The following is a 13,336-nucleotide window of genomic DNA, read 5'->3' as shown; positions in this document are numbered from 1 at the left end:
CTTCAAACAGTTCAGGGTTCAAAGGGGGAGCCGCTCTAGACAGCTCTCTCTCCCGTCCCTTCATTACACATCTCCAGATGCTGCTTCATTGTTCCTTATCTCTCCTTCCCCTGAGGACAGGTGGCAGACCAACTGCTGATGCCACTGATGCTAGCCCAGGCCAGCAAACACCTTAATTTATGTGTATTCTCGTCACATTATGTAGTGGCCAGTAAGGGAGAGGGAAGCACCAGTAATGTGGTTTGGGAGCCAAGGGGATGGTAATCTAAAGAAGTTTGGGAAGAACTGCTCTTAGTGATCCAGTGTCCAACTTGATCTCTCCTCACTTTTAAACCGATTGCCCTTTGCCCCCTCCTTTCCTGCTATCAACTTAAAAAATACCTTTATTAATTTATTTTCCCTAGTTGCAATGAAGAGTCTTTGACCCAAAATGTTAACACTATTTCTTTTTGTACAGGTGCTGTCTGGTATGTTAGGATTTGCTGTTTTTATTTTCAAAGAATGTAATGATGACTTCAGGCAGCTGTGGAAAGAGTTGAACAACTTTATAGCATAGAGACCCAAGGCTGAACAAAAAATTGCAATGCAGATTTTTGCTCCTCATTCGGGTTTAGAAACTTTTAATTCAATTTGTTGTAATGAAATAGATGCCTGCAGGAAGAGTTGATGGAATAAATATCCATATTCTTTCTGTCTGCTTTTCTTGTAATTTATCTTTCCTTTCAGTATTTATACTTTGCTTCCAGAATATATCCCAAGATGTGTGGTGAAATTCACTCACTGAAGCAATCTGCTGTTTGTCAGTATTTGTGGTTTGTACTGTTACTGGAATATCCCTATCAGCCACTTAGCTGTGATGTTCAATTCAGTCCAGTGGAAATTTAAATAAATTTGTACTACAGATCTGGATTTGAACAATCAAAAGTAACCAACCATAAACAGAGCTTGCAATAAAGAGACACAGGTAAATCTGAATGATTTTCTCAAAATAATGTCTTTTTGGTCAAAGGATTGCATGTTCTTAACAAGGCCTGTGTTTATTACCCATCCCTATTCATCTTTGATACAGTAGTGGTGGGCTGCCTTTTTGAATTACTATTGTCCATGTGTTGATGTTGTTCTGATAATGCAATTGGTTAGATAAATCTAAGAGTTAAATACAGCAACAAAGCACTTTCCAAATAGGACGAGAACCTACTGCTGATTGTGGTTATTGCCTTCATCATTCAAGATGGGAGAGGTCTAAAATCTGGGAAGTGCTATTGAAGTCATGTAGAGATTACTTGTGTCTTACAGATGGCTGGAAAGTCTTTTGGGTGTTTGGAGTTGAAGGTGCGGGGGAATATAAATCAGGCATCATAGGATAAAAGTTTTTGTATTCGTTGAGTGCCAGGTTATTGATGAATCTTGGAAATCAAATTTATTTTAAGTTTTTATTTCAGAAACACTAAAATGAGCACGGTATTAGTGAGATACTTAAAGAAAATTGTCGAGTATATCAAAAAGCAATATTTTTTTAGATACAGATTGTAAATAATGATTCTAATTAAGGTCTGTTTACCAGTAAAAATAAAATCAAAATGAACACTTAGTCAACAGTACAAGAGAAAATCTGCAGATGCTGAAAATGAAAGTAATACACATCAAATGCTGGGGGAATGCGGCAGGCTAGGCAGCATCAATGGAGAAGAGTAAACAGTCGACGTTTTGGGCCAAGGCCCTTCATCAGTCCTAATGGCTCAAACCGTTGACAGTTTAGTCTTTTCCATAGACACAGCTCGAGCTTCTGATTTCCTCCAGCATTTTGTGTGTGAGTCCCAATAAAGGGTCTCGGACTGAAACATCCACTGTTTACTCTTTTCCATAAGTGCTGCCTGGCCAGTTGAGTTCCTCCTGCATTTTGTGTTTATTTCTTAGTCCACAGCGGTTAAATTAGTTCTAATTTACTGACTGCTTCCACTAATGGAAAAAACAAGCATTCTTTCATTGTTCCATAAACCGCATGCTATAAATACACAAGGTTCTTATCTCAAGCTTTAAACCCTGTGAAGAGAGTATCCAGCTTTTCAAGCTGTTCCTCCAGGGGTTTCCTCCCAGAAGTTACAATGGATATCCTTGTGCTAAAATTTCAGGCATATATTTATCTCATTAACATTGCATCTAGGATGTCCAGTTGCACAGTAAGTGCCTTTTCCATTCATCTTAGAAGGTTCTGTCCTGTATTGTATTACACTTCATTGATGACAGTGCTATTTCTGAGCACAAAAGGGTGCCCAAGGTTGTAAATCCTGGGTGCTTCTGATAACACCAGTAATTAAATTAAAGAATAGGCTCTGTAATCACACTACCGGTAATTACTATTGAGTCAAATCACATTGGATTACCAATAGCCATTGGCTCAAGGTGGTTCTTATTACATATTCTTTAAACACAGAAATGGTTGCTGGCCAAGTAGCAACTCATCCTCTTCTCAGTACAGTTATAATCATCACATATATGAGCTCTGTTTACTACCTCAATTCTATATTTCCTCTCTTACTCTTTCACCATCACCCTCAGTTTCGAACTTTTTAATTGTCCCTCTGTTCATCTGCTTTAACAGTTTTTTTTTGATAGGCATGGAGAGAAGAGAGTTTCCCACTGAAACTTTTGGTGTAGAAATGTTTCCTCAAAACAAGAGTGACCCATTTCATCTGGATTCTGCTCTTCTTTTTCTTCTGAGTTCTTATGGCAGTTGGCCGTCTTAAAACTTAAAAGCACATTACCACCACCAACTGGACTGGAGTGTGGTGTAGAGAATTGGAAGGTTACTATTTGCCTTTCAAATGAAATCTAAATTACCCCAAAAAGCCCTATAGATTGTAAGTAATGAAAGACAATACTGTAAATTAAAGTCACTCTGATAACAAGGATTTTAAATGAAAACTATCAACCCCCAAAGGTTGTAATGCATCCTGCATTTGGAATCTGCTCTCCACCTACATTGTCATATTAAGCAGCTCAATCAGGCTTAATCATTCTAATTAAGCTCTTTAATATAACAAGATAGGTGGAGCAAATACGAGCCAATTTTAATTCAATTCATCCTTATTTTTTTTCCATTATGTCAATGATATAATGATGAATGTAGATGGAATCTATGCTTATTCTGCAGATTATTAAAACACACAAGGTGTTAAATTGCATGCATTTTACAAATGTAAAGAAATCTAATTTTAGCCTGTTACGGACACACCAGTAAGACAGAAAAATCTGCTTTAAAATTGTGAGAATGCGCAGAAAATTGGGGTCATATGAATTCACATACAATCAAACAGAATGTGTGCTTAACATTCAGAATTTGAGTTAAATGTCTGTTTAAAATTATGTATTGCAGTCAACTGTCAAATCTTGCAGATTTAACCTGGCCTCTAACTTCCTGCAGCCCTACAAAGCTCCAGGAACTATAGGTGTTTTCGTTTCCCACTTTCTACATCATCCAGTTTTAAGCACACCTGTTGTTGTTGTTCCTCTCTGTGTCTTGTGGTGAACTAGGTGGCAAACTTGCCATTTCTTTGGCACTTGCCTGTTTTATATGAGGCTGGGTTGCTGGCTCGATGCTCAACCCAGCTCAGATGGAAAGCGTGCAAGCAGCTGGCCGGATTTGAACCCAGGACCACTCGCCTCGACGTCCAGTGCAGGTGCCACTACATCAGCTGCCAGCATATTAGTGACTGTACTTCAAGTTATTTGATTACTCAGATCTAATATTCCCCTGCTAACCCCTTAGTATGTTTCTAAAAGATAGATCTTTAAGCCTTGCTCTTTGAACAAGATTTCAGAAATCTTTCCAATGACCCAACTAGCCACATTCATCACATTAACCAAATACCCAGCTTTCCCACACTTGACCAGATGCAGTGAGTGAGCTGACTCCCTACTCTGGGGATTTGAGTGGCAAAAAAAGGCCTTAGCAGTGACTAGACCTCTAGTGGCATAGCTCTAAGGCCCCCAATCCCAAGTGTCCTGACAGTCCTTGACAGGGAGCAAAGCTGTGGGGCGATCTTCTCTTCCACAAAGGCAGGATTTCTCCAGAAACACCTTTGATATTCAGAAACAGAAAAAAGTAGTAAAACAAATTAACATATTACAGTAAAAATTGCGTGACTTGTTTTGTCAAATGAATGGGAATTCTGGATGTATACTGGGTGTACGTGGTAAGGACCAAAGAAGCAAAGTGTCCAGGGTCGGGCTATATGTCTTGATTGGGTATCCCAGCTACACAATCAAGTACCAAAGACTCTGCCATCTGTCACTTACCTCGTCCTGGCTTGCAGGCCATGTCTAGGAGTTGCCTGGCAGTATCTGAAAACCTATGTTCCCCTGCATGATTCAGCACACTATTTTCTCATGTGGTTAAGATCCAAATGTTATTGGGAAATGTTCCTGTTAAACACCTTGGAACTCTTAACTCTTAAAATTCAAATGTGACTATGCCAAGCATTACTTTATAGCTTCATTTTTTGGAAATATGCAGCTACATTGTTTTCCTTAAAAGTGGTCCCTATCAAATGCATTGAACATCTATAGCTGTAGAGAGGTTCCTTGGACTCTTCCACACAGAGAAAGTAAAAATGGCTCAGAAGGGAAATAACCCTGGTCAACAGAGGGCGCTGTTTTCAGGTTGGTATTGAGGAACCTTGACTTGGTGAAGCTCTCATCAACTTGCGCTCCATCCAATAAACAACTTGCATTCAAATAAGTTCTAAACATAAAACATTATTTCAAATAAGTATTTGGACATGGGAACATACTATAACTTCTTCCTACTTAGTGTGTTAATTCAGCTAAGAAATGAAAGTAAATATGCAAAGAATTTCTCATTTTATTTTATGTTCAAAGTTCACAGTAAATTTATTATCAAAAAAGAAACATATACATCACCATATACAGCCCTCAGATTTATTTTCTTGCAGGCATTTGCAGTAAATTCAAGAAACACAATAGGATCAATGAGAGGCCATTCCCAACAGGATGGACAAACAACCAATGTGCAAAACACAACAAACTGCATGTACAAAAAGAAGAGAAAAGAAATAATAATAATAAATAAATATCTCAATTAAAATCCTAAATACTTTACCACCATCCATCCTGCCTCCCCAAACGCCCCACCCCATCACCAACCAACAAACTCTGAGTTGACAGCTTTAATGCAGGAAATGTCCATGGCTACCTGTGGGGTTCAAACCACTTTTGTAATGAGGTCTGGAAGCAAAGGTCATATACATGCTTGATCTTTCTATGTAGCTGTGACTGTGGCTTCAGGGAAAATTAATCTTGTATTTCTCCTCATGGCAATCTACAAAAATAATCCATGGAGTTATGCCAGGACAAACAACCAGTCAATGCTCACTTTCAGAACACTAAATACAAAAAATATTTGGGTAAACTATCAAATGGTGGCATTACACAAAAGCGAAAAACACGAGGAAATTCAATCTGCATAAACCTCTCCTACCTGATGACTTGCAGAACACAATGTTATTTTTCTTTTGATTAAAGCTTAAAAAGTGATGGGTGAGAAGGCTAATCCTTTCTAAGCATTAAGCAGCTTCTGGTTCATTGTGGTATGGAACTTTAAAACCACAGGAAACTTCAGACCAATTAGCGTAATGTCAATCTCTTCTGAAACTAGCAGAAACGACAGCTCTGGGTGGAAAATCTAATAACTTAACCTTAAAAAAAAATTAAAAAGCGAAATGCGAAATTGTTAGCATGGTTTCTAATGGGGAAGTTAAAGGCTCAACTAAATACACTATTTAAAATTGCACAAAAGGTTAAAAGTAATGCAATTGGTATAACTGTTCAATTCCAGTGTACATCAGAAAAACACTGAATGAGAGATCTTTTGTCAAGAAAAGGGAGGACTTACAGGCAGCTAACTGAAGGACTTTTGGTAATGACCGATATGATATGGTGGATAGAGAGATGTCTGATTATAAATAAATTGAGTAACTAATTCAGGAAAAACATCTTTATCTCAGAGAGGACTCAGTATTGGAAATTACAATCGCATCTAAAATTGACATTAGCTACAAATATACATTTAAGGAGAAACTAGCTAAGTACATGAGAAAGAAAATAAGTCCAGTTGATAGGGCAAACTGAAGAGGGATGTTGTTTGTAGGGAACATAAAAACCAGTATAAGGCAATTAGAGTGAATGGCCTATTTCTCTATCTTACCTTATTCTGTGCAGTGATGTATGGAAAGGCCACATTATGTCTTACAAAAATTGCAACAATAACTGAAATTCATTTGATGCCATCGTCCCCTGAACAATGTAAACTCAACGTTATGAAACACTCCTGCTCAATAAAAAAATTCTCTGATCCTCTAAGTCTGTTTGAAGCTGGTCTAATTGTAGCAGAACACGAAGAAGTGTTTTCAGAAAAAGTTCAGATGCAGATTGGTTACAAATGCTAGGACTGTATAATTACAATGAAAAAGAGATTGGCACTCTATTTCTGATCCTTGGATCATGTGATTGCATATTAGAAATCTATGCCTTACGATCAAAATAATAAAAATGGTATGGTTTGATCAATATCAATAAATGCCAACACGGCAAAAGAAGACGGACACAACTTTATGAAGCTTTGCACTACTGATTAATTTGTACCTATTCTGTCTTGAGCACTGAATTCACATAACCAAGGACTTATAACACTGCCAAGTGCTCAACAGAACTGAATCACATATATCACACATGGCCTCAGGTGTGTTGACTTATTACATGCTTGGCAGTAGTACCTAAACAGCACCGTTATACTACCTGCACAGGCTTTTGAAGATTAATAATTCAGCAAAAATGTCAAGTTCCGTGCTCTTTCACTCTCTGGGGTTAAGAGCTCTATAACAAATACAACATTAAGCCTTTTACTGGGGAACTCAACCTGTTTATATGGACTGAATTCAAAGCCCCCAGGTGGAAAATCAGCATTATTTCCAATAGTTGTAAGTATTCCCTAACATGTGGGTGAAAATAAGATGCTAGTCTTAAAATGGAAGTTGTGACAGGACACACTCATTTCCAGCACAAACCTCTGATGCTATCAAGTCTTAAAGGAATTAACGAAACTCAAAGAGATGTGACAACGTGGCCTTCAGATAACCTGGTCAGCCTCAGTTCTAAATAATATTGAAGGATCATGTCATTAAGGTGGTAGAAATAATTGAAGGGTTCACAGGCACACAGAGAAAAAAAAGAAAAAATATTTTTTGCTATTGTCTCAAGCAAGAAAATTTAGCTGGACCATAAAATATCAAGAAATTACTCCAGTACATGCAGTGGAACATAATGCTAGCTCCATTCATGTCTTTTTATCTGGATAAACTCCCACAGCATCTTTCAATAACTTGAAACCTATTCTTGAGATACAGTGGTGGGAAAGCATTGAGCCAGCATATCTGCAATTTCAAGACAGACACGTAACATAGCAATACTCCACAGTTCAGATGCTTGAACCAAATGACTAATACAGATTCCCATGTCTCCTGGTGTTATTAATCATCCTGAGGTGACAACAGTATGAAGAATAGACATACCAAGTTCAAGGAACACTGGTTGATGGGAGATATCAGGTTCTGGCAAGGAAAAAGAAGGAAGCACACATTGTTTTAAGCAGCTGGGTATGAATGGATGCCTCAGCAAATATGAAAGCTTAAAACCAGAGCTGAGGAGGAAATCAGGAGACAAAAAAAGAGGGTGTGAAATGTATTTGCCAGGCAGAGTTAAATCTAATTGCAAGAGCTTTTTTCAGTAATATTAACAATAAAAGGGTGACTAGGGAGATAACAGGTCATCTTAAGCTAATAAGGGCTACATTTTCCTGGAGAAAGATGAGAAAATTGAGATCTTTAACATCTATTACTTCTCAGTGTTTACTAAGGAGAATATCATGGATGATAAAGGAATTAGCGTAATAACTCATAAGGACTTGGACCACATGCTTATTATGAGGAAAGAGGAGTTTGCAGCCTTGAAGTGCATTAAAAAGTAGGAAAATTCCCTGGGCCTAACCAGCTGCACCCCTGGAACTTATGGGAAGCTAGGAATGTAATCGTGCAGGCCCTGTAAAGATTTTTTTTTGTTGAACCAATGTTCTGGAGGTGAAGATTAGCCACCCTCTATAGGACTGGAGGATGGCTAATATTATTCCATTGTTCAAGATAAGTAGCAAAGACAGGACACAAAACTATTAGCCAGTGGGCCTGACTTCAGTTGTAGGGAAGTTACTGAGGGATAAGATCTACCATCACTCGGATAGTCAAGGCTTGCTCAGGAATAGTGAGTGTGGCTTTGTGCAAAGGAAGTCATGAATAACAAACCTTATGGTGTTTTCAAAGATGTAACTAAGGTATAGATGAAGGTTAGACAATGAATGTTGTCTAAATAGACTTCAGTAAGGCTTTTGACAAGGTCCTGCATGGCAGTCTGACCTGGAAAGTTAAGTCTCATGAGATATAGGGGGAACCAGGGAGGTGGATTCAGAATTGATTTGATAATAGGGAGCAGAGGGTGATGGTTAAAGGTCAATTTTCCAACTAGAGGCCTGTGACGAGTAAGGGTCACAGTTGGGACATCTGTCATTCATTATCTGTGTAAATGATTTTGATATGAATGTATAATTAGTAATGTTTGCTGATTATACTAAATCAGGAGATCTTGTTGATAGTGAAGCAGGTTACAATGAATCATAAAGAGAACTTGATCAGTGAGGGAAATGAGCTGAAGGCTGGCAAATTGATTTCAACTTAGATACATGTGAAGTGTTGCACTTGGACAAACGAACCAGCGCAGGACCTATACAGTGAATGACAGGGGACTGACGAGTGCTGTGGACCTGAGTGCCTAACTGCACAATTCACTGAAAATGGATGCCCAAGTAGATAAGGTGCTGAAGCAGGCAGTCAGCACACTGGCCCTCAGTCAGGCAACAAATTTAGGAGTAAAGATACTATGTTGCAGTTATGAAAGCCACTGGTGAGGCCACAGTTGGAGTATCCTGTAGTTTTGGTCACCTTGTTATAGGACAGACATTGTCAAGCTGGGGAGGGTGCAGAAGAAAGTGATGAGGGCACTGGAGGGGGAGGCTGGCCACAGTGGATCTTTATTTCCTCAAGTGCATGAGAATGAGGGATGACCTCACAGAATTTTATAAAATTATGAGGGGTATGGATTGGATAGAGTGGATAGTCACCATCTTTTTCCCCCGGGGGTGGTGAGGCCAAAACTATACAGTACAGATGCAAGATAAGAGGGGAGAGATTTCAGAATCAGAATCAGGTTTAATATCACTGTCATGAAATTTGTTATGTGGCAGCAGAATGTTGGAATACAAAAATAAAAGCTTTGAATTACAGTAAGTAAAATATATATATTTATAATGTATATGTATTGCTAAAAAGTAGCGAGGTAGTGTTTATGGTTTAATGTCCATTCAGAAATGTAATGGCAGAGGGGAAGAAGCTGTTCCCGACTCACTGAGTGTGTGCCTTCAGGCTCCTGTACCTGTACCCGAGAGGCATTACATAGGGAGTATTGAGTACCCAGAATGAAACTGCCGAGCAAGTGTTTAAGTTGGGTAAAATTGCAACATTCAAGAGCCATTTGACTAGGCACATGAATGGGAGGGGTTTGGCGGGTTATTGGCTGAAACGTGGGCAACTGGAACGGGCGGGGAGGAATCGACGGTCGGAATGACCCAGTGGGCCGAAGGGCCTGGTAAATTACTCCGCCGAAGCACGGAGCATGCGTAAATGTTGAGCAGCGGGCACGGCGCATATGACACCATTTAAGAATTAATCAAAATATACAGTAATTCTGAATGTATGTCATAGATAGATTGGAAGGAAAACGGGATAAGTTGATGAAAGGGTTTCATGAGTGGGACAGTAAATTAAGGCAGACATTATATTCAGCCCCAATTTATTATTCCATATTCAACTTGATATTAACGAGCCTGTTACGATAGTGAAGCTTTTCAGTGAATTGAGCTGTCTTGTCACTGGAGTTTACGCACGCTATCGTTCACGTGAAGAGCACGCTAGTCTGCTCCCTGCTAGCAAGAGCGTTTCTGGATCAACGCATTTGAAAATAAGTACTGATTTGGAAGTATAGTTTGACAATCTCTCTCTAAACCCAGTTGTGACTCTTCAATGGGCGGCTGGTTCCACCCAGTCAGATATTTGTTACTCAGTATTTCGGGTACTTTGGGAGAGGCGCTTTCGCCTCGTCCGATATCCCAGCGAAAGAACCAGGTTTATTTTAGCACAGGCATTTCGCCGGGAGTGAATATTCCCCATAACACTTGATACATAACCCAGCTACTCTCTCTCTCCTCGCCAGATAGTGTTATATAACGGGGCGACGCTAATTTTACCCGTTTGCAGCTACAGTTTTCTCGCCTGCCTCACCGATCGCTCTGAAACACCTAGCAGATCGCCAGACTGGGTGCAGGAGTTCACTTCCAGTGGAACATTGGGCTCAGCTGGAGCTGTGTTCCAACCTGGGCAGAGGACACCGAGATCTCAGTCGTCAGGGAAAATCAATGAATGATGGAATAAATCCTGCAACGTCAGGAATAAACAGGAATGTTTCATCAATTTATCTGGCGTCTCTAATATATTCCAGCTAATTCCACCGTCAATAACCATAACGCGCCAATGAAGGAAAAGTTGCATGTATAATGTGTTATTTCAATAGCATTTCAATTATATTTTTTCAAGAATGAGTTGTGCAGTTACGTAAATACTGAATTTTAAAAGACTGTCATTGTAGTTTCACTTAAAAAAGGCAGTAATTCCGCAGAAAAGATCTTCAGAGCAAACGCGCTCACTAATAAAAGAAAATTAGTTTCTGCAAAATTAGCGGCGAGAGAACAAGCTGCGTTTCCGAAAATCAACCCCACTTGATCACCGTTTGATAGATCTGTCCTCGCGGACAGAACCTGTTCAAAACACATGCTTCTTAGTCTCATTTCTACCCGCACGCCTTTGCCCCTCAATCGCACATCATTGAAAGTTCAGGAATAATGAAGTCCAAGCAGAGATGCCGAAATAAATCGGATCGTGAAGACTAGCGGATCGATTGGCTGAATTAAAAGTCAGCGGCGGATCCCCCCCCCCCCACAAAAAAAACATATAAACTCCGCGTGAAGGACTGGTTCTGGAGTACTGTAGTGGGTTGCGCGGGAGACTTTCTCTCAATGTACCACCCGAGTTGTGCGAAAGCAGAGTGTGGACCATCCACGCACACTTCCTGTATGGGCGGCGTTGAGCTACTGCACTATCAATGCGCAGTACGTGAGTGGTGCATCTCCAAGTGCCGGACTGTACACCCACCCAATCTACTACATTAGCAACCCAACCCGATGTCTGCAAGAAAATACTTAACACTTTAGCGACTAATTAGAATACATCTCATAGCGTCTTCATGTTAAGAATCAGTGAAAGTCTGGCTCGGGTGCGAGGAATCTGGGACGACTGACTACTTTTAAAGACGAGCTTCGTTTTTAATTCTTCTTCCCAAATGCATTGTAAAAGGAACATGAACGGAATCTGAGCTTTTACTTTATTCGAGCTGTGCTATCTCCAATTACATTTTAGATTTGACCACGTTGAATTTTACACGCCTCTTCCCCTCTTTCAGTACGGTGTGGCTAGTTAGCCCCGGATAAATATACCTTCGATCCCACCGTGTACAGCACGTCCGATTCTACAAACCAGCAAACACTCCCTGAGGGATTGAGGGTACACTGAGCCGCACTTCTGACCATGGGGCACCCGTGGAGTCGTTCTGTGCACTAGTTCCAAAAATCTTTGCACATTTACAGTTGTACACATATTTTTCGCGGCCACACTGCGCTTAACAACACTGTTCTTCATCGCAAATTCCCAGTCTCTATCAACGGAGCGAGAGGCCGTGGAGAGATAACCACCGCGCTGTCCTTTCACTGTAGATAAACTAGCAAAAGCGAAAATTGTTTTCAGCCAAGTATCCGGTGCTCTTTTTAAAACAATTAAACAACTGGTTTTGAGAATTTTCACGAATTTGACATTGAGCTGCCCAGCTGCAATTTTGAACCTGGACACAAATTTTAAAAAGTGAGCATTTCCAATAACACAACAATCCAATTTGGTTTCTACTAAGCAATAATTATATGCATGTTACTTAGGGCTGAACGTTCAAATATGACAACTAAACTGAGTTATTTAAAATAAACACATTAAAACGGGTTGTTTTATCTGTGTCACAGAACAGACAGTTTTAACCACGGGAGATTTTATAACCAAAGCCACTTACATCTGCTTATTCCGCTGTTGGAACTTCTATGTTGATTTAAAAAGCATTGCTACAGACTGACCTGGGTTTTAGTTTAAAAGACCAAGATCTGTAGCCGTCTTGTTAAGAACAGCAAGGTAGAAACAGGCGAACACAAACACATAGTATGCACAAAATACTTCTTACCTAAGAATGCCGCACGTAATATCACAGTCCATATAATATTCACACGGAGATGCAAACCGGTCCTTGGTCTATGCTTCGCCACACGAGAGACGAAGCACAATGCGAGAAAGATACAGCCGTAACTGAGTCGAAGCTGGGAGTACGCTTTCCTCAGTTGCTGCCGCGCCGGCGTTTCTATAGGCTAACTGTGAGAGTCGAACCCAAGGTAAATGAAATTACACTGGGGGTTGCTTCCAGTACCTGGTCTCCCTACCTGAATGGAAGCGGAGAACGGACAATAGCATTCCACGTTGATAAATTACTCTTCAAAACATTCCATCGTTAATAACATTTGGTTCCGAGGGCAAAAAAAAACTTTGAATGAGCTCCGAGTCAGCGAGAGGGGCGGGTGCACTTGCAACTATATAGGTCATGTATAGCCAGCGCAAATCCTGCGCGCTAACAATTACTGTACAAAATGCGAAGTTATCCCAGGGATTAAGATCCACAACGTTCCTCCGGGAATTGTTTTAATGTTTTGGTTACTTAAGGATTTTTAATCTCAACTAGCAGGATAGCTGAATAAAACAAGGCAGATGTCCTGCTATTTTGGTATAATGTTTATTTCGGGGCGGGTGAAGCTGTTTAATTCAGGTTTGTTCTCAAACGCTTTTTGAAGGGGAACAAAGAGAGAATATGGCTAAACAGTAAAAGATTTCAGCGGCTACAGAAGCAGCAGATAATTTGCACTGTGCAACGAAGGCAGCTCCGAACACCCCAAACGGAATACCGATTGGACAGGAAATGATCCATTCTCTCTCTTCGCAGTTTAATGATGCTTTAC

At 40.0% G+C, this 13,336-nt stretch overlaps 1 protein-coding gene across 1 annotated transcript in view; it reads right to left on the bottom strand.

Annotated features, from left to right (window-relative positions):
- The window catches only part of lingo2 (leucine rich repeat and Ig domain containing 2), a 798,988-nt gene extending 786,010 nt beyond the window's left edge, over nucleotides 1-12,978 (bottom strand). Inside the window, exon 1 of the mRNA XM_063047646.1 lies at nucleotides 12,514-12,978. The gene's annotated coding sequence lies outside the window, so the exon portion shown is untranslated. The remainder of the gene's footprint in view (nucleotides 1-12,513) is intronic.
- Between the last annotated feature and the right edge of the window lie 358 nt (nucleotides 12,979-13,336).

The sequence above is a fragment of the Mobula hypostoma genome, chromosome 5 (assembly GCF_963921235.1).
Source record: "Mobula hypostoma chromosome 5, sMobHyp1.1, whole genome shotgun sequence".
In the NCBI taxonomy this organism is placed as follows: Eukaryota; Metazoa; Chordata; class Chondrichthyes; order Myliobatiformes; family Myliobatidae; genus Mobula; species Mobula hypostoma.
The sequence above is the reverse complement of the archived record's forward strand: the minus strand, read 5'-3'. Positions and strand labels throughout refer to the sequence as shown.